At 49.3% G+C, this 25,672-nt stretch overlaps 2 long non-coding RNA genes across 2 annotated transcripts in view; both read right to left on the reverse strand.

Moving 5' to 3' along the window:
- Nucleotides 1–529: 529 nt before the first annotated feature.
- On the reverse strand, nt 530–2,688 carry LOC119868224. The gene is made up of 3 exons (XR_005385987.1): nt 2,506–2,688; nt 2,277–2,375; nt 530–1,649 (listed from the first exon to the last, which is right to left on the reverse strand). It is a non-coding gene; the product is annotated as an uncharacterized LOC119868224 (long non-coding RNA).
- Nucleotides 2,689–7,041: 4,353 nt separating this feature from the next.
- Nucleotides 7,042–25,672, reverse strand: part of LOC119868225 — a 39,648-nt gene continuing 21,017 nt past the window's right edge. Inside the window, exons 2-3 of the long non-coding RNA XR_005385988.1 lie at nt 15,280–15,334; nt 7,042–7,907 (exon numbers count right to left, since the gene is read on the reverse strand). This is a non-coding gene — a long non-coding RNA (uncharacterized LOC119868225). The remainder of the gene's footprint in view (nt 7,908–15,279; nt 15,335–25,672) is intronic.

A 25,672-nucleotide genomic window follows, 5' to 3' on the forward strand; every position in this document is an offset into this window, starting at 1 on the left:
GTGGTTGCCTAGGAATGGGGAAAATGGATTATAGAGGGGGCCTCAGAAACTTTTGGCAGTATTGGATATGTTCTATTCTCATTGTGATGGTTTCATGTATATAAACATATGTCAAGACTTAGTAAATTGTGTACTTCCAACATGTGTACTTTATTGTAGGTCACTTATTCTTCAATATAGCTATTTTAAAAGATTATAAAAATCACACTAATTTCATTTATTTTTTTATTTTTTTAATAAATTAATTTTTTATTGGTGTTCAATTTACCAACATACAGAATAACACCCAGTGCTCAGGGATCCCTGGGTGGCGCAGTGGTTTGGTGCCTGTCTTTGGCGCAGGGCATGATCCTGGAGACCCGGGATCGAATCCCACATCAGGCTCCCGGTGCATGGAGCCTGCTTCTCCCTCTGCCTGTGTCATTTAAAAAGTCACACATGAAAGGAAACATGTGTATAATTTCATTATACAAAGTTTGATACCATGAAAATGTTCTCATTTATTTAAAAATCAGAAGGAAAACTGAAATTTAGGTCAAAGAAAATACTCTAATATATAATATTAATACATTTCACTTTATAGTAATAAGCCATAAAATATGATTTTTGATCTTTTTTTATGAAGGAAGGGACCACCAACACAAAAGTGCCTAAGGCCCATGACAATGATAACACATCCCTGTCATCAGGGAATTTTATTTACAAGGTCATGATAATATAAACATTGCTTACTGGTTGTCAACTTTTTGAGTCCACCTATGAACAAAGCACAGGAGGTGTTATCAGAGTTATAAACGACAATGTCAATGCCATAGACCTTGACAATGTGTAAGTAGTTACACAGAAACCAGAGGTAGAAGAGCAGAAAGAGGTGTAGGGCACAGTACAGACTTGGATAGTTCCATTTTATGAAAGTGTGGAGTCAAAAGATGCTGTCTATGGTTGACAGAATAATATATAAGGGTTTGTCTACATTTTTCAATGTTCCAGAGGCAACTAGTACTCTAACTACAATACTATATACCTCTATTGGGAGGCATGGAAACATGGAAGTATGTGCATCATTGAGCACTGCATTCTCAACTATCATAGTAGAAATCCAGTAGATGGATATCTCATTTGATAAATCAAGAAAAGAGGACAGAGGGAAGTCATTTAGAAAAATGGAGCTCAAACATCAGAAGAATTAAAAAGAGAAATGTTAAAAGTGGAGGCTTTGTGGGACCGAAGGTGGGAAAAGTGGAGAAAAGGATTCTGCTCTTTTTTTACTACAAGTTTTTCCGTAGTGTTTGCTTTGTTTTAACCAGGTGTGTGTGTCCGGTTGATCAAAGTCAAATCCAAGTTCTCCCATCCCTGTTGTTCGCTAACTTGAGCACCATTTGCATCCTTCCCTGTACTCATCCCAACTTGTAATGACTTGAATTACATGTGTGGTGACTCCCTTAAGGTCCTTCTCCCCATGAGACTGTAAGGTCCATGAGGACAAGAACAGTGTGTCTTTTTCCACAAGTGCATCCATCATTCCTGGCACAGAACGCAGCCCAGGGATCAGGGTGGTGCCACACATATATCATCTTGAGAACTCTACATTCAAAGTACTCTCCAAGCTTCCTCTCTTGGACCAGCTGGCAGTTGAGATGGAAAATGTCCTGTTGCAGAAAGGCAGGAATAAGGCCGAGGAATAAGAAGAGGGAGGGGCATCAGAGGACAAAGGACCTATAGCCAAATAGTAGCGTGCCCCCCACTTCCGCAAAAAGGGCTCTAAACCTTTCCTAGTGGGGATGTGAGGGGGGGTGGGAATCTGGTATGTGCTTATTCCTCCAGCACAGAAATCCTCTTAAAAAGAACATCAAAGACTGCCTTGAAGGGGAAAAGAAATTCTAAATAGGCCTCCTGCAAGGAGTTGAGAAAAGAAGAGCAGAGGGGATCTGAACCTCCAGCCAGCTGGGGAGGTGGCCTCTTCTCCGTTGGCCTGGGCCAGCCAGCGGAGGCTGGTTGATTCAGATGCGGTTGATTCAGTGGTCCGCCTCAGACAGCTCTGAAGAGTCTGAAGACTGCTTGGGGGCTGATCTCGTATGTAGACTATCTTGGGGCCACAACAGAGAGCCTGGGGCAGGGAGCAAGGGAAGCAGGCTGTTAGGATCTTACAGAGCCACTTCCCTAAGAACCCCACAGGAGTGGGGGGTGGGGGAATGGCTTGGGCAGACCTGCTTACTCCTGATTAGATAAGGAAAGGTGACCTGTGAAGTGTCTGTCTCCTGACCTCGGCACCATACCTGCCCACTGGAAAGTCCCAGGTAGGGAGATTTTGAGGTTCAAACCAGACTGGAATTCCCTTGGCCTGGCCGGGCTTTCCTGGTGAAAATGTTCTTGTCCTGAGGGGAGCGAAAAGAGTGGGAAGAGGCCAATAAAAAATTATGGGTGATGCTTGTAGAGGGGGTGGGCTGAGGGCCAGAGGGTTCATAGGGTGGAGGCCCCTGCTTGGCGGGCCTAGAAACCTGGCACCTGAAATGGTTCCTCCTCCTTTCCAGGGAGGAAACAGTTTCAGGATTTCAGCTTCATCTACGGGGTGCTTGGAACCTCCCTCTGGCCTGATTCCAGGGTCTTGGTGAGTTGTCAAGAGGCACTGCATCACTCAGAATCCTTCTGGAATGAAGAAGGTCCAAGACAGGGGTTATTTGATGCATCCTGTACTATAGCTGTCTGTCGCTCAGTCTTTGGCAGATTTATTTATTTATTTTTTAATTTTTATTTATTTATGATAGTCACAGAGAGAGAGAGAGAGAGAGAGAGGCAGAGACACAGGCAGAGGGAGAAGCAGGCTCCATGCACCAGGAGCCCGACGTGGGATTCGATCCCGGGTCTCCAGGATCGCGCCCTGGGCCAAAGGCAGGCGCCAAACTGCTGCGCCACCCAGGGATCCCTATTTCAGGGGAAGGAAAGATTGGGAGTTGCAAGGAGAAAAATGAATATTGAGGCCATTTCTCATCAGTAGAAAGGACTTGGAGTGGAAAGTGTGAAAAATGGCCCTCCTGCTCTGGGCACACTTCTGGGGGCCTAGGGCAAAGGCAAGATGTGGTGTTCCTGCTCTTAGGGGGATAGAAAAAGCCAGTAGCAGCGCACAACTTGGGGCCGGGCTGGCAGCGCACACTGTCTTCACTACCACTAGCAATGGCTCGGGGACACAGGTAGTCATGGTCCTTAGAACACAGCTTCCCTGGATTCTTCAGCCCCCAAAGGTCCAGGGAGCAGCAGAGGCTACGTCACCCTAGACAGTGAGGAGTCCTGAGCCGAGGGCCTTGGTATATGCAGGAGAGTCACAGTCAAGCTCCGGTCCTTCCCCAACATCTAACTGGTTTCTTCCCAGCTCCTGCATGTGGCTTGGCTTTCTTTTCTCTGAGATGGTCACCAAATACCCAAAGAGAACTTTGCATTTGATACAACCTCGCTCTCCTGTCTCCAGAAGCAGTAGAATAGTTAAGGACACACTCTGGAGTCAGACCGCCAAAGTTTGCGGCCGGATTCTGCCATTTGTCAGCTCTGCACAGTTTGCTTACCTATTTTGTGCGAGCTTTTCTTCTCTAAAATGAGGGTGACAGCGGTATTTAACTCATGGAGTTGTTGTAAGGATTGAATGAGATAGGTAACGGGCCTGGCACCTGATTCAAGTTCACGAATGTTAGCCACTCTTATTTGGAATTGAAAGTCTTTTTCCCCCCTCTTATGCTCCCCTGCTCCTCTTCTCCCCCTAGCAAATTTCTCTATTCTTCTCCAGACATTGGGAGCCTTTTGGGGCTATGTTTCCTTAAAGAAGAGATTGCCCTTTGATCGTTTCCATCTCCTGTAGACCCCAGTCCTGGATAACCATTGCCTATCAGAATCAGAAAGGCCCTTCGTAAATCATCTGATTTATTCTATTCTTTTTGCACATGTCTAAAGTCAGAGCTAGAAAGACAAAGAGGCTTAATACCTGGTAAAGATCTACTATGGGAATTCCTCATCTTCCTAAATACCATCCTTCTATCCTAGTACAGTGGGCACACCCCTGCTAAATGAAGAGGTTTGTATACACTCAGAAATGGAGCTACAGTGTAATTGGTCTTGGAGACAGGTCCCTCTGGCCATGAACTTTGCCTGCAGGTCCTCACCTTAAAAGTAGATGAGAAACCAGTCCCCTCATCTTGGTGGAAGCTCAGTAAAGGATAATTAAAGGAAGAGCAAAACAAAGCAGTGTGTATCTCGGTGAGGCCTGGAAGGTAGAGGAAACCAGCTGGTTACTCAAGGCAGACTCAGTGTAGACCAGGGGTAGAAGATGAACAGGCTTTCCTGAGAGCTGGAACAAGATTGGGAATAGTTAGCAAATTAACAGTCCCAAATCAGGGAATCCTTGAAGCAAGACAGCACTGTATTGTGGGTCTTCACTGTGAGAAAGAGAGTGTACCTGTCCCCTTGGAAGGTCTTTTGGTGTAGAGAAAGGCATATATCATCTTTAGTTATGTATTGGTTCACTGAGAAGAGGTTTCCAGCAGATTAGAGGGTGCCATGCCCCTGAGGCTGTGCCCCTAAGAAGGCAGGAAGGAGGCCCAAACTGCTGAGTTTGGTGGCAATTTCCTCACCTTCAGTAAATGAGCAACACCCCAAGGTTGCCTTGCGACTTAAGGACTGACTGTCAAATCCTTTCCAAAGCAAATACTAAATAGGATATGGTGAGATTCTAGGTGGGAAACCTTTAGTGACCTTCCATAAATTCTAGTACTGATGTGGATCTCGGTGTATTTGAATGGATAAAGGGAGGGAAGAGGGGAGGAGATAGAAAGAGGAGGAAAGGGGCAGGATATTACACAGGTGTTGGCATGTTAATAGTAGGAAACTAACCTTCCTTCTCTCCAACACTGATCTTATTGATGGGGCTCCTTTTCGGTCCCCAGTACACCAGCCCCCGTGGCAGCACTAGATACAACCTGAAACACTGTCTTTTCTAGGCTCTCGTGATGCCATACCTTCTGAGTTGACACCCTGCCTTGTGCTCCCTTGGTCTGCTTTGCTGACTTCTCATTCTCCAGATGTGCGAGCTGCTCGAGGGTTCAACCCCAAGGCCCCCTCCTTGCAAAATCAATTCATCTAGCCCTATGATCCTAAATAGCGTTAATAAGATGAGCACCTCCTTATTTCTGTGTCTAGCACTCACCACCACCCCCCGAGCTCCAGACTTGTGGCTCTGCCACTTACCATGTGACTTTGACCGAGTTGTTGAACCTTTTCGCCTCCACTTCCTCTTCTCTAAAGTGGAACAATAATCCTACATGACCTCACAGAGTTGTTTGAGAATTAAATGATCATTGGATCATATTAATGTGTAAAGCACCTGGGACAGTACTTGGCACATGGTAAGCATCACTAAAGATTATTTATTTCTTATTATCATTATTATTTCTAACTGCCTACCTGGCAGCTCCTCTTGGGTATCTCAATAGGCATCTCAGACATAACAGCCAAAATGGAACTCCTGATTTCTATCCCCAAAATCACTCCTCTCCCACTTTCACTCATCTTTAGTAAATGGCACCACCAATGATCCAGTTGCTCAGGACAAATCTAAGTGTCATCCTTTTGTCATCATTTTACCTTATCTCTTACATCCAACCCTCCAACAGAGTTTGTCAAGTTTCCAAATATAGCCAGAACCTATCCACTTCTCTATTTCTACCACTCCCATCTTAGCCCCAACCAGCATCATCTCTCATGTGGATCCATCCTCCACACAGATGCCAATGATCTATTTAAGGCGGTTATTCAGATCATGTCACTCTCCTGTTTAAAACTGTTTAACAGCTTTCTGTTGGATTTAGGCTAGAATCCAAATCCTCTCATGGCCTGTAAGTCCCTCTGGGATCTGGCCTCTGCCTTGCTCTCCAAACTCATCTCCACATCCACCTGCCTTTTTAGGTTCTTAATTCACCCTAAGCCAGTTCAAGCTTCAGGGCATTTGCACTAGCTATGCTCTATACCTAGAATGTCCTTCCCCCAGATTCCCAGAGGACTGGCTCCTTTTATCACTCAGAAACCAGGTGAAATATCACAACATCACTTCCACAGAGAAGCATTTCTGGACTACTTAAATCTAAAGTAGCTTCCTCCACCACTGTTTTATTTTCTTCACAGCACTGATTGCTCTCTGAAAATATCTCGATTGTTCCTTTGTTGACTTTAGTCTCTCTCTCCCTTCTAGAATGTAAGTTTCAGGGGAGCGGAAATTTTGTCTGTCCTGTTCACCATCATATGCCAAGTGCATCACAAGGTCAAGGAATTTATTTTTTAAAGGGTTGCTTTGTTAAAATGGTGGTAAGACATACATAACATAAAACTTACCATTTTAAGTATTTCCAGGTTTATAGTTCAGTGGCATTAAGTACTTTTGCATTGTTTCCCAACCATTTACCACCATCCGTCTCCAGAACTCTTTTCCAGTCTTCCAAAACTGAAACTCTGTACCCAAAAAACAACTCCCCATTCTCTTCTTCCCTTAATCCCTGACAACCACCAATCTGGTCTCTGCCTCTGTGACTTTGTGCCTCACATAAGTGGAATCATACAATATTTGTCCTTTTGTGTCTGACTTATTTCAGTTAGCATAATGTCTGCAGGGTTTATCCATGCTGTAGCAGGTATCAGCATTAAGGCTGAGTAATATTCCATCATATATGTATACCATATTTTGTTTACGCGTTCATCTACCAACAAACATTTGCACTGTTTCCACCTTTTGGCTATTGCTGCTATGAACACAGGTGCGCAAATACCTGTTTAAGTCCCTCCTTTCAATTCTTTAGGGGGTATATACAACCAGAAGATAGAATTGCTGGATCTTCTGGTAATTTTATTTTTTTAGATTTATTTATTTATTTGTAGAGAGAAGAGAGAGAGTGTGCACATGTGCAAGAATTGAGGGGGGTGGCAGAGAGAGAGAATCTTCAGGCAGAATCCCTAATCCCTACATGGGGCTTGATCTCACCACCCTGAGATCATGACCCGAGCCAAAACCAAGAGTCTGCTGCCTAACCTACTGAGCCACCCAGGCACCTCCTCCTGGTAATTTTATGTTTAATTTTTTGAAGATTCACCATATCATTTTCCACGGCTGCCCCATCATTTTGCCTTTTCAACAGTGGTGTATATAATGGTTCCAGGTTCTCCACACCCTAGTCAATGCTTGGCATTCTCTGTCATTGTTGTTATTTACAGTGGGCCATCATAATGGATAAAGTGGTATCCCATTGTGGTTTTTGATTTTAATTTCCCTAATGCCTGGTTATCGTGAGGAACTTTTCACGTACTTATTGGCCATTTATATGTCTTCTCTGGAGAAACAGCTATTAAAGTCATTTGCCTATTTTAAAACTCAGTTCTTTCCTCTTTAGATTTTGAGTTATAAGTGTTCTTTATATATTCTGGCTACTCATCCCTTATCAGATGCACGGTTTACACATTTTTTTCTCTCATTTCATGGGTTGCCTTTTCACTCTGGTAATCTTGTCTTTTGAAGCACAGCAGTTGTTGTTGTTTTTTTAATTTTGAGGGAGACAGGATTGTTTTCTCAGAGCTAACAATTAGAGGAGGGACTGGGACTCAGCATGAGGTTTGATCTCAGGGTCCTAAGATCGGGCCCTGCATCTGGGCTCCCTGCTCAGTGAAGAGTCTCCTTGGGATTCTCTCTCTCTCTCCCCTCTGCACCTCTCCCCTCAAATAAATAATATATAAATCTTTTTAAAAATATGATGAGAAAAAGGCACAGGTGAGAAGGCTGATGTTCGGAGGAGTGCACTACACCAGCAGGTCTGAAAGGGTATCATGGCAGGGAGTCCTTGGCAATCCCAGGATGTCCTGAGGTCTCTGGAAACCCTCGGTATCTAAGGGCAAAAGAAGAGGGAATAATAATAGATAGCATTTGCTGAGAGCTTACTATGCACCGGGCACTGTGCTAATCACTATACATCCATAACCTCATTTAATTCTCCTGGCAGTTCTCTGAGGTGAGGATTATTATCAGCCCTAATTTATACTCAAGGAAGAGAAGATGCAGAAAGATTCAGCAATTTGCCCCAAGTCACACAGCTAGAAAGGGACAGAGCTGGGATTTGAACACAAGCAGTCTGGTTCCAGAGCCTGTGTTCTCATCCCTGGCCTTCTCTTCACTAAACTAGTAAAGGAGATATGGGTAGGGCATGAGAGACATTTTGGTTGTTAAAAATATGATGAAAAAGGGGCACCTGGGTGGCTCAGTCAGTTAAGTGTCTGACTCTTGGTTTCAGCTCAGGTCATGATCTCAGGGTCCCAAGATCGAGCCCCTCATCTGGGCTCCCTGGTCAGCCAAAAGTCTTCTTGGGATTCTCTCTCACTCTCCCTCTGCACCTCCCAAATAAATAAATAAATCTTTTTTTAAGTATGACGAAAATAAATAAGTCACAGGTGATAGCTTAAAAGTATGCCTTGAAGAGCAAAGAGAAAGTAGTCAAGGGTGGTGCTTTTTATTTTATTTATTTTTTTTTGGGTGGTGCTTTTTTATATTCTAGCTCCACAGAGATAGATTTTTCATTTATTTATTTTTAGAGAGAGCAAAAGGGGGAAGGGCAGAGGGAAAAGGAGAAAGAACCCCAAGCAGACTCTGTGCTCAATGCAGAGCCCGGGGGGGGGGGGGTGTGCTCAAACTTCAACCCTGAGATAACAATCCTAAGCAGAAACCAAGAGTCCAAAGCTCAACCTACTGGGCCACCCTAGCACCTCCACAAAGACAGTTTTACTCGTCAGGGTGGAATAGAGTGGTGGTGAAGTTCACATTTGGCTTAAAAAACCTGGGCGTGAATCCCAGTGTTGCCACTTACTACCTAGTGACCTTAGGCAAATTATTTCACTTCTCTGTGCCTCAGTTTCCTATCTGCAATCAAGGATCAAAACACTTACCTCGGAGAATGATTTTGAGGATTTTTAAAATTTTGTTTATTTATTCACGAGAGACACAAAGATAGAGGCAGAGACATAGGCAGAGGGAGAAGTAGGCTCCCCATGAGGAGCCCAATGTGGGATTCCATCCCACGACCCTGGGATCACACCCTGAGCTGAAGGCAGATGCTCAATCACTGAGCCACTCAGGTGTCCCTCATTTTGAGGATTTAATGAGAGGTTGATGTAACTAACCCGCATGGCACCATGCCTGGCACCTGGAAACGGCTCAGTAAATATAGGCTCTTGCTCCACAGCCAACGGGTGGTGTGGGCCTCTCCCCCATCTTCTTATTAAAGAGAAGATTTCCCAGGCCAGACTGGAGTAGTTGTATCTGAGTAAATTCATGGCCCATGAGTGGATAGGTGACTACAAGTGGTCTCTCCAGAGCAAAGAAAGAGACTTCCTTCCCTAAGGATGAGTTCCCACCATGCCTATTTGAGACTGAGGAAATGCAGTTTAGAACAACCACCCTGTCCCAGCTTCCAGCTACCCAGGGGTTGGAAACTCAGAGGATCTAGCTAGGCAATCAAGAATTTTTTTGTTTGTTTGTTTTTTTCAGGTATGCCTTAGGGAATACAGTGGCTGGCTGGCTCCACGGCAGACACTGAAAACCCATCTGAGGGAGGGTCGTATGAAAGACAAACTTCTCTGACTTCCCAGTTGTTTTTTTTTTCCTGCTCTGGATTCATTAATTTCAGAGAAACTGAAGAAGGTCCAAGGAAGAACCATCAGAATGATTAATAAAAGCGAGCTACTGAATGGTGCTAGGACTTTCTAGTGAAGGACAAGAAAAAAGGATGGAGAGGGGGGAGGCTCAAGCCTCCTGAAAACAAAGCAGCCATCAGAGACTGCAGAACTCTGGGGCACTATGAGAATTGGAAGGCAGCCTGGACCCAGCTCTGCCCCCATACCCCCACCACCAGCCATCACCCAGCATTGGGCCAGGCCCTCTGGCAGATCAGAAGGAGCATAAAGCCTGGTCTATGCCCACAAAGATAAGGAGACAGGGCTATGCCCACAAAAGGACAAATTACAGTCAAAGCCAAGAATATAAGTGCTGTGACTGGCACTTGCTCTGCTCTGTGCCAAATGACTAGCATGGAGAGAAGCGCTCAGCTTTCCTAGGAGGATGGGACTCTCGCAGGTGATGGGGCTGAGGCCTCAGGGGAGGGACACGATTGGCTAAGCAGAGAGGAGGGAGAGCAGCACAGGCTGGGGAAACTACAAAATCAACATACAGAAGGCAGGATAGGAGTGGTGTCAGCCATGCTTTGGCGAGATGGACCTGTCTAGGCGGGTAGACTGGAGGTGAAGATAGGAAGACCAAAGCTCAGACTGAGACTTTAACCTCCTGCAGCTGCAGCAACTGAAAAGGTGCTCTATCGCTGACAGGGGCCAGGTCTCCGGACAAAGCCAGCCCAAGCCCAAGCTTCTCTCTAAAAGACGCAGTCTGGTTCCACACTCTGAGACCACAGCCTTAGTTCTCACAGGCTTGCCAAGCCCATGGGGCTGGTCACTATTCAAAGCACATCTCAGCAAGCTTAGGCCCATACCAAGGACAGATTTCTGAGCAGATGATATCTCTGTTATAAATAGAGAATTTGACTCCAGGTGGGAAATTCAATTTGTGGAAGCAGATGAAATCTTCTGAAACCAAGATCTGATTTCCCGAGCAAATGTCCTTTGGTCTTAATGAACAAGAGAAGGAGATAAGAAAAAGAAGCTATAATTAGGCCTTTCTCCTAAATAGGAGGCTTCTTGAATTATAGGGGAACTGCCTGCCAGTGCCTTCACAAATGCCTCCCATTTGTGAGCCATGGCTTTGGAGGCAATGAATGCCATTAAACATCCATGCATCACTTAGGAATGGTTGCAAAGTGCTTTTCGGCTCTTGTTTTTCATTAGCTGGCCCCAGCTCCCACCTGTTCTCCTTCCCTCTCCTGTTAGGCCCACCCCACCATGACCATAGAGAGGCTTATGCAAGTTGAAGAGATGAGAAGTCGCAGACAGGTTAATCAATTGACTCCACGTCAAACACAGCAAGTTACTGACAGTCCAGCAGTGAGCATGTTCTCATCAGGCCTATTCTGGGGGTTATTGCTTTATCCCACCAAGATGCAAACCAACACCTGCTTTTCCTTGCAAAGCTATTTTTTTCCTTCCCTGTCTGTTGAATGGCAGCCAGAGAAACAGAGCACAGAAAACAGATCAGGGACAAACAGGAAAAGTGAATGGGAGAAGCCGCTGACCCCTCAAGACCTGGTATTCTTGAGCCCTGTGCTCTGCTTAGGTGGAGTAGGCAAGGAAAAGAGGGAGGAACACTCTGGGAATAATCACTGGCTTCCTACCTGTGGGGCCCTGGGCGGTCCTTTGGCCAACCTGAGCCTCAACTTCCTCATCCACAAAATGGGGGAACAGGGCAGCCTTGAATAGCTCGCAGCATTATTGTGAAGATCAAACAAAAGCCAACTGTAAAGCCCTGTGCGCTCATAAGGGGTTCTCTGAGGGTGAACCAGGAAATGCCCCCATACTCTCGAACTCCTCAGCCACCTGCCTGCAGGTAGAACATTCCTCCTATTATAAGCCACACCTTTGGACAAAGATATTGAAAGCTTGGCTCTGAACAAACATGGGGTGTTGGGAGAGAAATTCATTGGCTCATTAGCTCTCATCAGATGATCAAGGAACCCCTCCCTGGGAGGGGGTCGGGATTTGCAGGGACATAGACTTAAACACCCTTTCTTCCCTAGGGGCTTTCCAGAGACATTCATCTGCCTTTGGTATTTTGCTTCCAAAAAGGTTCACGTACATCCTCCTGTAAGTCTGCATCCCTGTGAAAAGCATTGAGCAGGTGTGAGATTCTCCTTCAGGTTCCCCGCCGAGAGACACCTTAGGCCCAGAGAGGTTAAGTAAAGCATCTAAGACCACACAGTGGCCCAACCCAGCCCTCTGCTCATCAGCCTAGGAGCACTTGCTCTCATCCACCCAGATTCTCCTTTCACTCCACCTCCACCTCCAGACCCAGACAGAGGTGAGCAAAGGCCAGGAGGCCAGCCCTGAGGAAGCAATGTCTCAAGCAGAGGCCCAGACTCCCTCACAGGGATGAGCTGTACTGGTGGCAACAGCAGTGGCAAGCACTTGGCATCTGACAGGCTCTGTCAGCATCAATTTAAATTGGTGTTTTGCTTCCGAACTCCAGGAGGGCAAACATGCCCAAGATGCCAGCAGGGGGGAGCAAGGGAAAGCACACAAGGAAATGTTGGGTGATTCCCCAGAGTCTGTCAATTCAGCTCCCACTCCAAGGCCTTCCTGGGCCACTGGCCCTCTCTGCAGGTCTCCCTCTGCTTGAAGGAGGTGGGCGAGGAGGAGGCAGCAATGCAAAAGCTGTTTCTCTAGAAAGAGATAAAAAAAAATAGCAGGGGGAGAGAGAGAGAGAGAGAGAGAGAGAGAGAGAGAGAGAGAGAGAAGGGAATGAAAAAAAGGAAGCTCCCAAGTCGAGCTAAGAGGATGCAAAGCTGGTGGGGAAGTCTGAGTCCAGGCCTTCAGTGGTTGCCCATTTGGCCCTGGCCCCCAAGACCCCCAGAGCAGCATTCCTCTTCTCAGGCTTGCTTTGGCTGTGCTTGGACACAAGTGTGACCCAGGGTGCTCTTTAAATAGAGTCCTGGGGCCCAGGATGGGGCCCTGGAATCAGCCTATTCACAGCTCCCTGCAGGATTCTGATGCAGCAGCGGGCTGGGGCTGGGGTAGAGGTCAAGACTCACAGCTGGGGAAACACTGTGCTAGAGCTCCTCCAACCCATCCCATAGCACCCTAAGGAAAGGTCCCCAGTCAATGTCTCATCCCCTCACAGCTCTGGCCTCCAAGAGGTGACAGGCAATCTGATAGATTTATTCAGGCAAGTGCATTAATGGGCGCTAATGACTTAATGTGCTGTCCATTCCAGATAACATGTGCAATTTACCAGGACCTTCTGGAGACTGGGCCTTAACCCAAATGAGAATTTCCTGCACACACAGTCCAGTGGGGGAGGGGGGGTGAATTTGAATAAGGGGAAGGCTCTAATCACACCAACTGCTGCCTGAGCCCTCTGGGACCTAGAGGTGCAGAGGAGTCCTGAGGGGGAAATAGAGCTTAATAAGAAGACAGGGTGACCCCTCCCCTCCACACCCTGCCACACCCCAACACTGCAAACTGTTCTAGTCATTCTTTCTGCTCACCACTCTCTTCAGTAGAGATCGTGTATCAAAAGCAGGTTCTGGGATGATGCATTTTTCAGTGCTTCTCGAATGTACCTTGTGGAGGACACAGAGCCATGGGATAAACAGAGTTCAGTGTTCTGGGGCTTCCACTTATGCACAGATTTGACCACTGTCTGTTGTAAATCAACCACCAGAGTATGGAGTGGAATGTGGACATTCATGTTTTGAAATTACATGTGAGACTTGGAAGAAATTTGACACTTTGGGCCACTTTGGCCTTCGCCTCCAGATCTTCACTTTATTCTATTGTTAGGAATTCTGTGGGAATGCATGCGCACGCGTGTGTGTGTGTGTGTGTGTGTGTGTATGTGTGTGTGTGTATAAAGGTTGAGAAGCACTGCCCATTAAACTCTGTGTTTAGGGATCCCTGGGTGGCGCAGCGGTTTGGCGCCTGCCTTTGGCCCAGGGCGCGATTCTGGAGACCCAGGATCGAATCCCACATCGGGCTCCCGGTGCATGGAGCCTGCTTCTCCCTCTGCCTATGTCTCTGCCTCTCTCTCTCTCTCTGTGACTATCATAAATAAATTTAAAAAATTAAAAAAAAATAAACTCTGTGTTTACCTAAGTATAGATTAGTTTGGAATTATTTTGGACTAGGACAGGGATGGATACATTTTGGTGGAGGAGCTGTCCAGGGGACAGCGCTCAAAGAGGATCTAGGGAAAAAAAGGGGGGGGGCTTTCTGGGGGGAGGTACCTGTGGGATGCCAGAAGGAAATTTTGTTCTGCCTATACTTTAGGTAAGTGAGAGAAGCAGGAGCAGGGAAGGCAAGAAACCTGCCTGGGCTTTATGGATGCAAATTTGTGTCCCTCTGACCCCAAACCCCAGAGAGGAGCCAAGAACAGAGTGACTACATTCTGGCCACAGGGCACAACTGTGAAATGATCCTCAATTTTGACTGGGGATTCCCCCTCCCATGACTGGTCACTTCCCTAGCAGGCTGCGTAGGGGAGGGGCAAGAAGAGACTGGGAAGCAGGGAGCTAGGGGGACCCATTCAACTAGCAGGCAGCAGGGCCAGCTGAGTAGCTGCGTTTAGGGGGAGGAGGCAGCGGCCAGCCCAGGCTTGGGAAAGGGCTGGCTGCAGTCTGTGGCTCATGGCCCTGCCTGCCTGATGTGAGCAGCTTCCTTCAGGGTCTCCCAGACCACACCCGCAGTCCGGCTGGGCTTGCCCACAGAGGGCCACCAAAAAGCCTTCTTAGCATAATTGCCCAACCTTTTGTCCTTCCTCCTAGTGACAAATCCTTGAAAACGATCCTTTTGTTCTCCATTTTTCTCTGGCAGCCTCTTTGTCATCCAGCTTGCCTGCTAGCTCCCAGTTTCCCCAATAGCTCAGGAACATGAGAGCTTCCTCTCCCTTTGCCTCCATGACCCTGTCCCAAACACCAGGGGCTTGGTTGGCCTGAGATGCTTTAGTATGGGTGGGTGTCTTGCTGAAAGGCAAGATGGGGCAAAAAAGGCTGGGGGTGAAAATTATAAAGGATCTTTCCAATTGTGCCATCCCTCCTACCATCCCAGGGCCTGCCCAGCCATCCAGGGGGTTCCCTAGCTGCCTTAGGCAGGTGCACTTCATACTCTGGCCATCACCATCAGTGGTACCCTCCTTTTCATTTTTTCATCTTTTTCTGAGTGTTAGTAGATGGCTGGGTGGACCCGGCAGAGGCAGACAGCTTCATACGTCTCCAAAAAAATGCCAGCAGCCTATCTTTTCTGTGTAACCTCAATTGAAGGCTGGGAGTCACAGCCTTTTGGGAGACGTTATACCCATTGTAGCCAAACTGGCATGGGTTCAAATCCTGGATTAGGCCCTACTAGCTGTGTGATCTTGTGGAGATTACTTGACCTTTCTGAGTCTCCGGTTTCCCTTCAAATTAGTGATAGCCATAGGACCTACCCTCTTGGATTTACTATGAGGATTACATGTGATAATGCTGCAAAATTCCAGCACAGTGCCTGGCCTATAATAAGCTCCCAATAAAAGTTAGCAAGCATAATTTTAGTATTACTATTAATTGTCATTACCTGTTTAGAATCCAGGTTCCATCATTTACTGCAACGTGAGTCTTGGTTTTCTCCTCTGTAAAATAAGCATGATGATGTTCTCTAAGTAAGATCATGAAATGAGTTAATGTATGTAAAGCTTTCAGGGCTGGCTGGAGGTCCTACCAGGGGAGTGGAACTAATTGTATCCCCTAGGATGAAGAACTGTCTTCTTTCCCAAGGAGCGGTGGCAAAGCACCCTATGTGCAGTGAGTGATGGGTCCATAAACGGTAGTCAGTATTACTATCATTACTGGAGGCCAAGAGAGATTCTATCCATTTATCCCTGGATTCTCACTTAACGGTGAGTTGGTTGTTTGCTTGCTCTCAGTCCATGGGGGAGAAAAATAATGCCACTTATTAGCGTCATCTCAACATATTGATTTTAATAGGAAATAGACTTCTGGCTGGAAGATCTTCATTCCTCATCCAATTGTCATGAGATTGAAAGGACTGAATTCTTACCCAGAGGGAATCGTTGCAAATACCAGTGTGACTGGAATGAGGGTCCCAGTTTGACCCGCAAGTGTTTATTTTGCTGCATTCTGGTGCAGGGTTAGGAATTGAAGGATCATCTCAGTACCCTGCCTCCTCACTCTCCCTCCCCTCTCATTTCTGTTGAGCATGGGGCGTGCACACAGCTCAGCTCTTGTCAAACAACAAAACCAAAACCAGAACCCTACCTTTGTGATTCACTGGGGTGGGGGGTGGGGGTGGGGGCCGAAGATCTCCTTTTGTAAATGAAGTCAGCCAATGTGCACACAGGCTGAAGAGCTCACTTTGGCCAAGAGCAAGAAATAATGCAAATGCTACATGAGATCAGACTGGAATGAAGCAGAATGAGAACAAAATGGGGAGCCTTTTAGCAGCTAGCTAGGAGGGAGATTGGTCTTGAGAAAGGATAGCTACCATTTACTGAGACCTTTTATATCCATTTTCTCATTTAATATTCAGGCTAACTGTATGAGGGAAGCTCTAGCATCTCCATCCCACAAGTAAGGCTCAGAGTAGGTAAATGACTTCCCTAAGGTCACACATCTAATAAGAAGTAGACTCCAAGAGCTGTGCCCTTAATCACCATTCTAAACTGTACAGTGCCTCACTGGTTACCCAGATGCCCTACACCTGCGTTTGCACAGTGACAGAGTCCCTTCCAATGGGTTATTAATCCCTTGTGCTTTATGGTAAGAACTGACACAAACTAACTTGTTGGCATCTGTGTTATTATTAGTAAGGAACAAACTCTGTAAGGATCAGGGAACAAACTCTGTAAGGATCAGGGGACTCTGGAGGGTATTCCCCCCTCCCCCAGACATCACCCCAAGGAAGCCAGCCAGGAACTGTCTGGCTACAAATAGCATTATTCATACTGGGCAGCTGGTTCCCGGCTCCCTCTCCAATCCCTGGAGATAGGAGGCCAACTCTTCCCTGCTTCTCGTCACCTCTCTCTTTTGGAAGGACTAGAAATCAAGTGTGAGTCACTTCTCTGGCTAGACTTCTTCTTCTTCTTCTTCTTCTTCTTCTTCTTCTTCTTCTTCTTCTTCTTCTTCTTCTTCTTCTTCTTCTTCTTCTTCTTCTTTTTTTGTATTAGCTCAGTATGTCTTGGTCCTACGTGTGACTATGTGTGTGTGTCCTGGTGTGTGTGTTGTGTTCCTCAGAGCATTCTCCTGTATTCAGGTCTGCCTATGCATCTGCCAGGAATATTGTGTTTTTCTCCCTGAATGTCTTTATTTTCACTCACCATCCATCTTTAATAATTCCATCGGCTTGTTTTCTCAGCCTGGACTACCCCCCCCCCACCAGATGCAGGGAATTTCCATCCCTTCTTTCAAGATAAGAAGTGCCAGGAAGAAAGCAAAAGTGTGCTCACTGGATGGATGGCCAAATCTGCTAGTCAGCTACTCAACTGCTGATCCTAGCTGCAGGGGAGCCACAGAGCTCTGCACCCAGAGTTATCCTCTGTATCTTGGAAATTCCACACACATCCTACGAGACCATCCTCTTGCTCCACAGTGGCCCCTCAGTAGCCCTCCAGCCTTTCCTGTTTAAACAGAACTGGAGATGGGGCACCTGGGTGGCTCAGTAGTTGAGCATCTGCCTTTGGCTCAGGTAGTGATCCTGGGGTCCTGGGATCAAGTCCCACATCAGGCTCCCCACCAGAAGCCTGCTTCTCCCTCTGCCTATGTCTCTGTGTATGTCTCTTGTGAATAAATAAATAAAATCTTTAGAAAATAAAGAGAACTGGAGGTGAGGAGGTGATTCCAACTGGAACGTGTCCCCTCTTTTGAGCAGCCTCCCTTCCAGAGTCCAGGCACACAGGGGAAATTGAGGAGGGCTTACTTTTCACCTTAGAACTGCTGAGGGCCCAATGTGTCTGTTAGCTTTCTCTCAGAAAGGCCCCTGACACTGGGAAATTCACCATGCGTTTGTCATCACCAGTGGCTCTCCCAACTCCACAGCTTCTTCTGCTTTTCTCTTCCCTGGCCTCAACTTCCCCCTCCCAGACTAGTCAGCGAGCATCCGGGTCCCCCTGGGTCCTCGCTGAGGCTGTCCTTTGTGGGAGAGGGAGAGTGGCCTTTTTCTTGGCCCCTAAAACTCCCCCAAAGGGGTCGAGGGCAGCTAGGAGACCAAGAGGCTTTCTTGAATCTTGGCTGCTACATGTTTAGTATTCATAGCATGTCTCTTAAAAGTGTCCTGAGCTCATTCATCAGGCACTGTGCTATGTGCTTAGCTACTCTCCTTTGGTGTGTATGTGTGTCTACGCAGGACCCTCCCTCCATAGGCTGGTGAACACCCACGCAGGCCGACCTTAACCTCCTTCCCCTCTCCCCAAACCAACCGCGAGCTCTAAGCGGACCTTTGCTGCTGGCAGATCGTTCTCTTCCTGAGGTGGGCTCCCGGGCTGGGGCCTGGGCTCGGCAACAGCTCGCACTCCAGCGCCGGGGAGAGACGCTGGGAGCAGGAGCCGAGCTCAAACTCAAGGTGCCTGTGGATGTTGGTAGTGGTGACTCGGAGCGGAGCCGCAGGGAAGGCAACCCCGGTGGATGGCGTGCAGATTGGGGGTGAGGGCGAGGGAGCTCGGGGAGCTCGGGGAGACAAGGTCAGGGGCCAGGGAACAGAGTCCCTAAGCGAGAGTTCCCCGTCGCCCCTTCTCCGCAGTTCACTCCCCACCCCCACCCCCGCACTTTCCCGGGTTCACTTTGGAAATTGGCTTTGCCCTGTTAGCTGCCAGCAGTTCCTGGCAGAGACCAACCAAACCGGCAGGTTCAAGAAGTGAGGCAGCGCCGGGCCGGGTGGCTGGGTTGCTGGGTTGCTGGGTTGCTGGGTTGCTGGGTTTGCGCCTTGAGAGATTCTTTTCCCCCAATTGTCAATTTTGTGCTTATTTTTAGTTGTGACCCAGCCGGGAGCTGCGCCTTTAAGCCGCGTTCCCATTCGGGGAAACCGACGCCAGCACTCGGGGGTCGGGAGGCGCCGGAGAGGCCCCTCTTTCTGCACTCCCCCCTCCCCACCCTTCCCCCGCCCCTCCTCCCCTCCCCTCCTTGGCAGTCCGGCCGCCTTGCCACCAGCCGTCACCTCGCCGCCTGCCGCACTCCTGGAGCGAGAGAGCGACTAGCGAGCCACGGCGATGGTGCCGCCCGCGGCGCAGCCATGGAGCCCGCCCGAGGAGTCCGCGCGCGCCGCTGCCAGCCTTCCCGCAGCCCGCCGCCTGCGCGCTGGCTCCGCGTGTCCCGGGCCAGCTGCTGCCGCCCCGCCAGCCTCTGCCCGCCCCGCTGCCCGGCGCCACTGAGCCCCACGCCCGTGTCGGGCTCGGGGACACGGGCGCCCTAGTCCCGCCGCCGTCGCCGCCGCCGCCGCCGCCGCCGCGCCGCCGCCGCTGCAGACGAGGAGGAGGAGGAGGAAGAAGAGGCGGAGGAAGAAGGTAAGAGGCGCGCTGCCTTCAGCGGGGGGCGCGCCCGCTAGCTCAGCTGGGCCAGGAGTGGGTCGCGGCGGGAGCTTGCCGCTGCGGGCCGCCTCGGGGGCGCCCGGCGCTTGGGCGCCCCCGGGAGCCGGGGTCAGGCCAGGGGGCGCCGAGCGTCGGGCCGCCCGGAGTTTGGGCGGGCGTGGGGAGCGGCCGGTTGCGCGCCCATTGCCGGGAGAGCCGCCGGCTTAGCGGGCTCGCCTCGGCCACCGGGGATGCAGGGTGAGGAGCCGAGTGCAGGGGAGTGCAGCGCGTTCATTGTGGTGCCTTTGTGTGTGCGCCGGAGCCCTGGGCACAGTTGGGAGAGCTGGCGAGACGCGGGGCCTGGCTGCTGGGAGGTGACCACTTAGCAGGGGTGCCCGGAGAAGCTCGAGCCCCAGGGCTGCCAGAAACAGCTGTCTGAAGCATGTGTGTGGTTCCTGAGGCCATGTTCACACGCGGACACGGACGCGCGCACACACGCACACACAGCCGCACCACAGACCCGGCGCTCAGCTAGTCACCCCCATCGAAAGACCACACACACACACACACACACACAGATACACTTGCCCCTCCACCAGGATGCTAATTAAGCAGTCCACCCAAACACATATAGCTATGCATACCTCCCCAGTGCCAAAAAACCTGTACACACACACACACACACACACACACACACTTCTACTCCCCAGCCTGGTGCTTTGGAGCTTGGAGAGTGTGTATGTGAGTGTGTGTTGTCTCAGAGTATCCCTGAGAAACTACATGACAACTGCACATTACTGCAGATCCAGTACCTGCTGCCTCCGCCCCCCCACACACACACACACGCACAAACACACAGCCAACCCCTACCCCAAGCTACGGTAGACACCTACACCAGGGCCCTTAAGAACTCCATTCTGGGGTGGGGGGAAGCATTGCTAACTCTGAGAGTGGTGCCCTTCCACCCAGGAGCTCCTGGGCCTCCCCCAACCCCATCCCAGCCCCTGCCTCCTCCCCGCGCGCGCGCGCGCGCGCGCGCGCACACACACACACACACACGCGCGCGCGCGCGCGCGCGCGCGCGCACGCGCGCACACACACTGAAACCACTGCAGGGGCAAATGCTTAACGCCTCCCCCCAGAAGCAGGTGGCACCCCCACCCTTGCAGGTGTCACCCAGGAGCCCTTGACCACGGTGTATACTAAATTCTGATGGACCTGTCCCCTCCCATTGGCATGCTGGTAAAGCTGCAGAGCCCCAGTGTCCACCGGGTGGTCTCAGCATCCTGCAGCTCTGGTGGAGGGCGGGGCAGTCTTTGGACTCCTGCCCCTTGGGGAAATTGTTATAAGACCAAGGTTCCCTTGGGGGCGCCCCTTTCAGGAGTGGAGGGTGCGGAATCTATGCTGACTCAGAGAAAAGCCCCAAGTGAGTTTTCCCTGCTGGCGGACTGGGGTGAAAGGCGCACTTTGGCTTTGAGCTGGGGGACCCTGCCTCTCCCTCCCTCCCCTTCCTTTTCCGTTAAGCTTACTGCAGAAGCCTAGGGAATCCAGTTCCCAGCTTTCTGGGAGCCCAGAGAGGCTTCCCAGGAAGCCCTGGCTATTTCCAAAGAGCTGAAGGCTCTCAGTTCTCCCCAGGGAGACCTCAACAAGACTTGGCCTTGCCGCAAACATGCCGGCTTCTACCCAATTTCGTGCCTTTTTTTTTTTCATACAAGAGAAGCAATTCAACCCCAGCAGCTTGGTGTGAGGGCATCCCTGAGTTGAAATAAGATATAACGCGTATGGAAGGGGCAGCAAGATAGGAGAGGGGAAGTCGAGTGGGTCTGGCAGGTTTAAGTAGAGACACTGAGTCAGATTCTAGCCCTTGGTAAAGTCGTGACAGAGATGGCTTCGACGTCAGAGCCTGGTCCCTGCACCCCTCCCATGGGCTGCTCCCAAAGCCTCTGGGTCCTCTCCCCCACCCCTTAGACCTTTCTGGCCAGGCTTTGCTCCCTGCCCCGTCAAATCAGATGGCATAGTCCTTGCCTGGCCAAGGTGCTCATAGCTGATAATGTTTTACTGCCTTCACCTCTCAGGTAACATTTGCGTTTTTAAGGAGGCAAAGGAATGGCTCTGTTAGTAGGGCTGTCAGGCACCTGTGGTCCGATCCAGGCTGGAACATTTGTGGATGGCATCATCTACTGTCTCTGTCTGGCCCGGAGTTATGCGTGATGTGTGTGTGGGAGTAGGGATGTGGGAAGGTGGGATGTAATTATGGAGGGCTTTGAGGCCCACAGAGAGAAGGTTCAAACTGATGCAAGAGGCAATTGGGAGCCACTGCAGGATTCTGACAAGGGAGGGGATGTGATCCAAGTGGGAGAGAAACACTCGTTGCTGTGTGCAGAGGGATCCTCCTCTCTCTCCCACCGACACCTACCACCACAACTACCTTGCGAGTGTGGGCTGATGGCCACCAGAGAGAGGAGGCTAGCCAGGGTAGGGGTGGTGGGAGCCCTGGGCTCCTGGCTCTGAGCATCTTTCAGATCTGAGGTGTCCTGCAGACTGGCAGGGCTAGCTGCCCTAAACCAGCAAGTGCCCTCATAAACACAAGCTAGTGATGCTGTTGGTGCTGTGGCTTCAGACAGTGCAACGGAGCATCTGCCTCCTTGAATGAGGAGGCTAAGGACTCTTAGGAGGCTGCAGGCCCCATTTTTAATGAGTCAGGGGGACCTTCCCCACCTGTGAGTGGCACAGTCCCAGGGTTTTGGGAAGTGAGCCCTGTGGCCTGATTGGGGTATTTTGCCACCAGTGAGGTCCTTTGGGAGCAATAGTGGGTTGAAAAAGTGGCTGACAGCAGCAACAAGCTGGCCAGGACTTGGGGTGGGGGTGAGGCAGTTGCAATCCTGGGGCTGGGGTGGAGGAGGGAGTCCAGGGGGGCTCAGGGAGGCATGGGTGGAGGAGAGGCATTGGTCTGGCACTGCCCCACTGCAGTAGTCCCCACTCCAGCCCTTGGTGGGAGCCCAGGTAGATGCAGGACAGGGTGGATGCAGGACAACAGAAGCACCCTATATCCTCCCCCCCCCCAACTCTGCAGAAAGGATTGGTCAGCACCAGACAAAGCATCCTGAGAATGTGGCACCAATGCAATAGAAAAAGGATTCCTGTCTTTGGGAGCCTCTAGGCTATAGCTGAAACCTTAAGATGCACGTGCGGGTGCACACACGTATATACACACACGCACGCATGCCACACACACACCTGGAGCAAATTGTGGGAAGTGAGGCACATGCAGACAAGCTTGGCTTATGGGCGTTCATGCCTTCACAGGGCCCTAGCAGTCATTTCTAGGGGGAGCTGGGACAGTCCTCATTCATTGTGGGCAATGACCGTTAGCTTGGACAGGCCCCTGGGCGGAAGCCACACCCAAGTGAGCTTCAGCTGTGGGCCAGCCTTAAGGCTATTAGCATTAGTAGCAGAAAACTGTTCTGGCTCTTCTCTCAAGGACTTCTGTTTTCCTTCTTCCCATAAATTCAAAAAGATAAACATTCTCTTGCATTATCAGCAACCAAAATGAAGGACTCAAAACAGGCTGGACCTTGCAGCTCTGCTGAGAAATCCAAGGGCTAGGGGCTGATGGGGAGGGAAGCATACCTTCTTCCCTCCCTTCCAGTGCTGGCCCTCCCCCGTCCCCCAGCTGAGCTGGTAAGGAGAGGGGAGGGATCTTGGGGCTCTTTATTCATTCCCATCCAGGCAGCGTCCCCTTTTCTAAGAGCACCATCCTTACGATGGAAGGTTAGCAGCCCAAACAGCTCAGTGGCATGCTAGCACCTTATTCCCCTGGGCAGTCTGAAAATGAACTTGGAAATCAGAGTGTGTGTCTGACATGCAGGCAGGGGGAGGAGGAGGAGGAAGTGGGGATGGAGACACAGAGAGAGAGAGAGAGAGACAAAGCTCCCTGCTATATGGAGGAGCCACTGGGCCTGTCTGTGTTGACAAACATGAGATGAGTGGGTCTCTGTATGCATTCCATAGCTAGTGACCTTTCCTAACCCTCAACTTCACTTTGGCATTAGCCAGACTACTAGCCATCCCTGAGTTTTTGAAGAGCCCTCTGCCTGGTTATACTGTCTGTGTCTCCTTCCACCCCCCCGTGACCCCTCCTTTTTTCTCTGCTTTGCTAGTCCCTCCTCCCACCCCTCAAATCAGGGTGTTCTCCACCTCCTCTTGCTCTCCACTTCCTCTGTCACCAGAGGCACAGGACTGTGTCCTGGCCTCCCCTCCCACCCCTCTACTGACCCTTCTCACTTCTCTAGCCTCAACATAACCTCTCTCTTGAATACCACTCCTGTATTCCCAGCTACCTGCTGAATATTTTCCCTCAGATAGTCTGTTATCACATCAGACTCAACACACACCCTCATCTCATTATGTCTCAAAGATGACTTGTTCTTCTGACCTCTGTTACACAAAACTGCTCAAGTCCCAGACTAGAAGCCTCAGAACCATCCAACTGTACCCTGATCCACCCCACCCCCTAGTGTCTTTCCGAGCCAGTCTGTGATTTCCACACCTGCCACATTCATGTTCCCAAATCTCCATTATTCGTGATACTTTTGACCAACACCCTTGAGGGGTACCTGATGGCCTGTGGGATAAATTTCAGCTTCCTTAGCTTGACATCCATGACTCTCCTTGACTGGGCCTAATATTGTATACTCTTAGAGCTTTATTCCACACTGCTTGTCCCCATGATGTACTCTCAAATCTTAGTGTTTCTCAAAATCACTTGTAGATTCCTAGGTCCCACCATGGGAACTTCTGCTTCAGGAGAAATAGTCCCTCATGGACCCTCCACTCCAGCCAAATTACTTTCCTCAGGGTCTCCTAGACATGTCTTTTGTACATTTGGGGGGCACCTGTGCTCTTGTTCATGCCATCCCACTGACCAGGTATACCCCTCCCTCCTTGCCTGTATTCCCTCCCATCCAGTACCACTGTGCTCATCCTTCAATGCTACAGTTAAATTCACCTCCTCTGTGAAGTCTTCTGGGATCATTCTAGACTCAAGTGACCTTTCTCCCCACTATGAACTCTTCCTTCCCTTAACTGGCTCTAAAATACAAGGATGCCTGGGTTGAGGCGTCAACGGTTGAGTGTCTGGCTTTGGCCCAGGGCATGATCCGGGGTTCTGGGATCGACTCCTGCCTCAGGTTCCCTGCAGGGAGCCTGCTTGTCCCTCTGCCTATGTCTCTTCCTCTCTCTGTGTGTCTCTCGTGAATAAATAAATAAAATCTTTTTAAAAATAAATAAATAAAATACATTTGTCAAGTACATCACTCATACACCCCACTCCCATGGCTTGAATCATTAACTCATATATTCTTCACATACAAAAATAACTTCTCATATGGGCATGTGTGATCTACCTCATAAGCTCAGTGGAAGAAAGAGCCTGGTGTTTTTTGTTTCTCTTTTCATCCCTATAGCACACAATGCCCCCCATGCAGTAGGTATTCAATAAGCGTCTGTTGGGTGGGATTAAATACTCATTGGATCATATTAGAGTGGAATTCTATCACATCTCCCCCTGTGCATCAGCTCAATAAACATTTGCTGAGCACCCATCATGTGCAAGGTGCTGTGCTGGTTGCTGGGGAGGATATAAAGATGAAGGACGTCCCTTGTCCTCTGTCCCAGTGATTTCGCATTTACAGTGCCTAGTGCATTTAAGAGGCCCTGGATAGATATTTGCCAAATAAACAAATGAATTAATGAGCAAATGAAGTTCAGGCAAGAATCACGTGAGCAAGTATGTAGAGTAGCTGTGTCATAGACTCACAGAGAAATGAGGTAGGAATGGCAGATAAAGCCAGAAAGGGAGACTGGGGTACAGTGGATGGCTACTACCTTTGCTTTTTTTTTTAAAGGTTTTATTTATTTATTCATGAGAGACAGAGAGAGAGAGAGAGAGAGAGGCAGAGACACAGGCAGAGGGAGAAGCAGGCTCCATGCAGGGAGCCTGATGTGGGACTCGATCCTGGGTCTCCAGGATCACACCCCGGGCTGAAGGCGGTGCTAAACCGCTGGGCCACCGGTACTGCCTACCTCTGCTTTTTATTATAAACATTTCTCAAAGAAATAGATAAAATACATAATAACCCCATTTACCCATTATCCACATTAAGTAATTACCAGGACTTTGCCATATTTGCTTCCTTTATCCTTTTAATCCTTTGCTTTGTTTTAAAACAAAATCTGGACATCACTCTTGTCTCTTCACTCCTAATACTTCTCTCTGCATCTCTAAAACACAGACATTTTCTCACATAACCATAGCCTCATTAACACAGCAGACAAAAGTAACAATGATGCTTTTGCACTATCCAGGATCCGGTCCATAATCAGGTGTCCTCAACTAGCTCAAAACTTGTTTTATAGTTGGTTCGTTAGAATCAATACCCCAAAAAGCCCAAC

This window comes from Canis lupus, chromosome X (genome assembly GCF_011100685.1).
Source record: "Canis lupus familiaris isolate Mischka breed German Shepherd chromosome X, alternate assembly UU_Cfam_GSD_1.0, whole genome shotgun sequence".
NCBI lineage: Eukaryota > Metazoa > Chordata > Mammalia > Carnivora > Canidae > Canis > Canis lupus.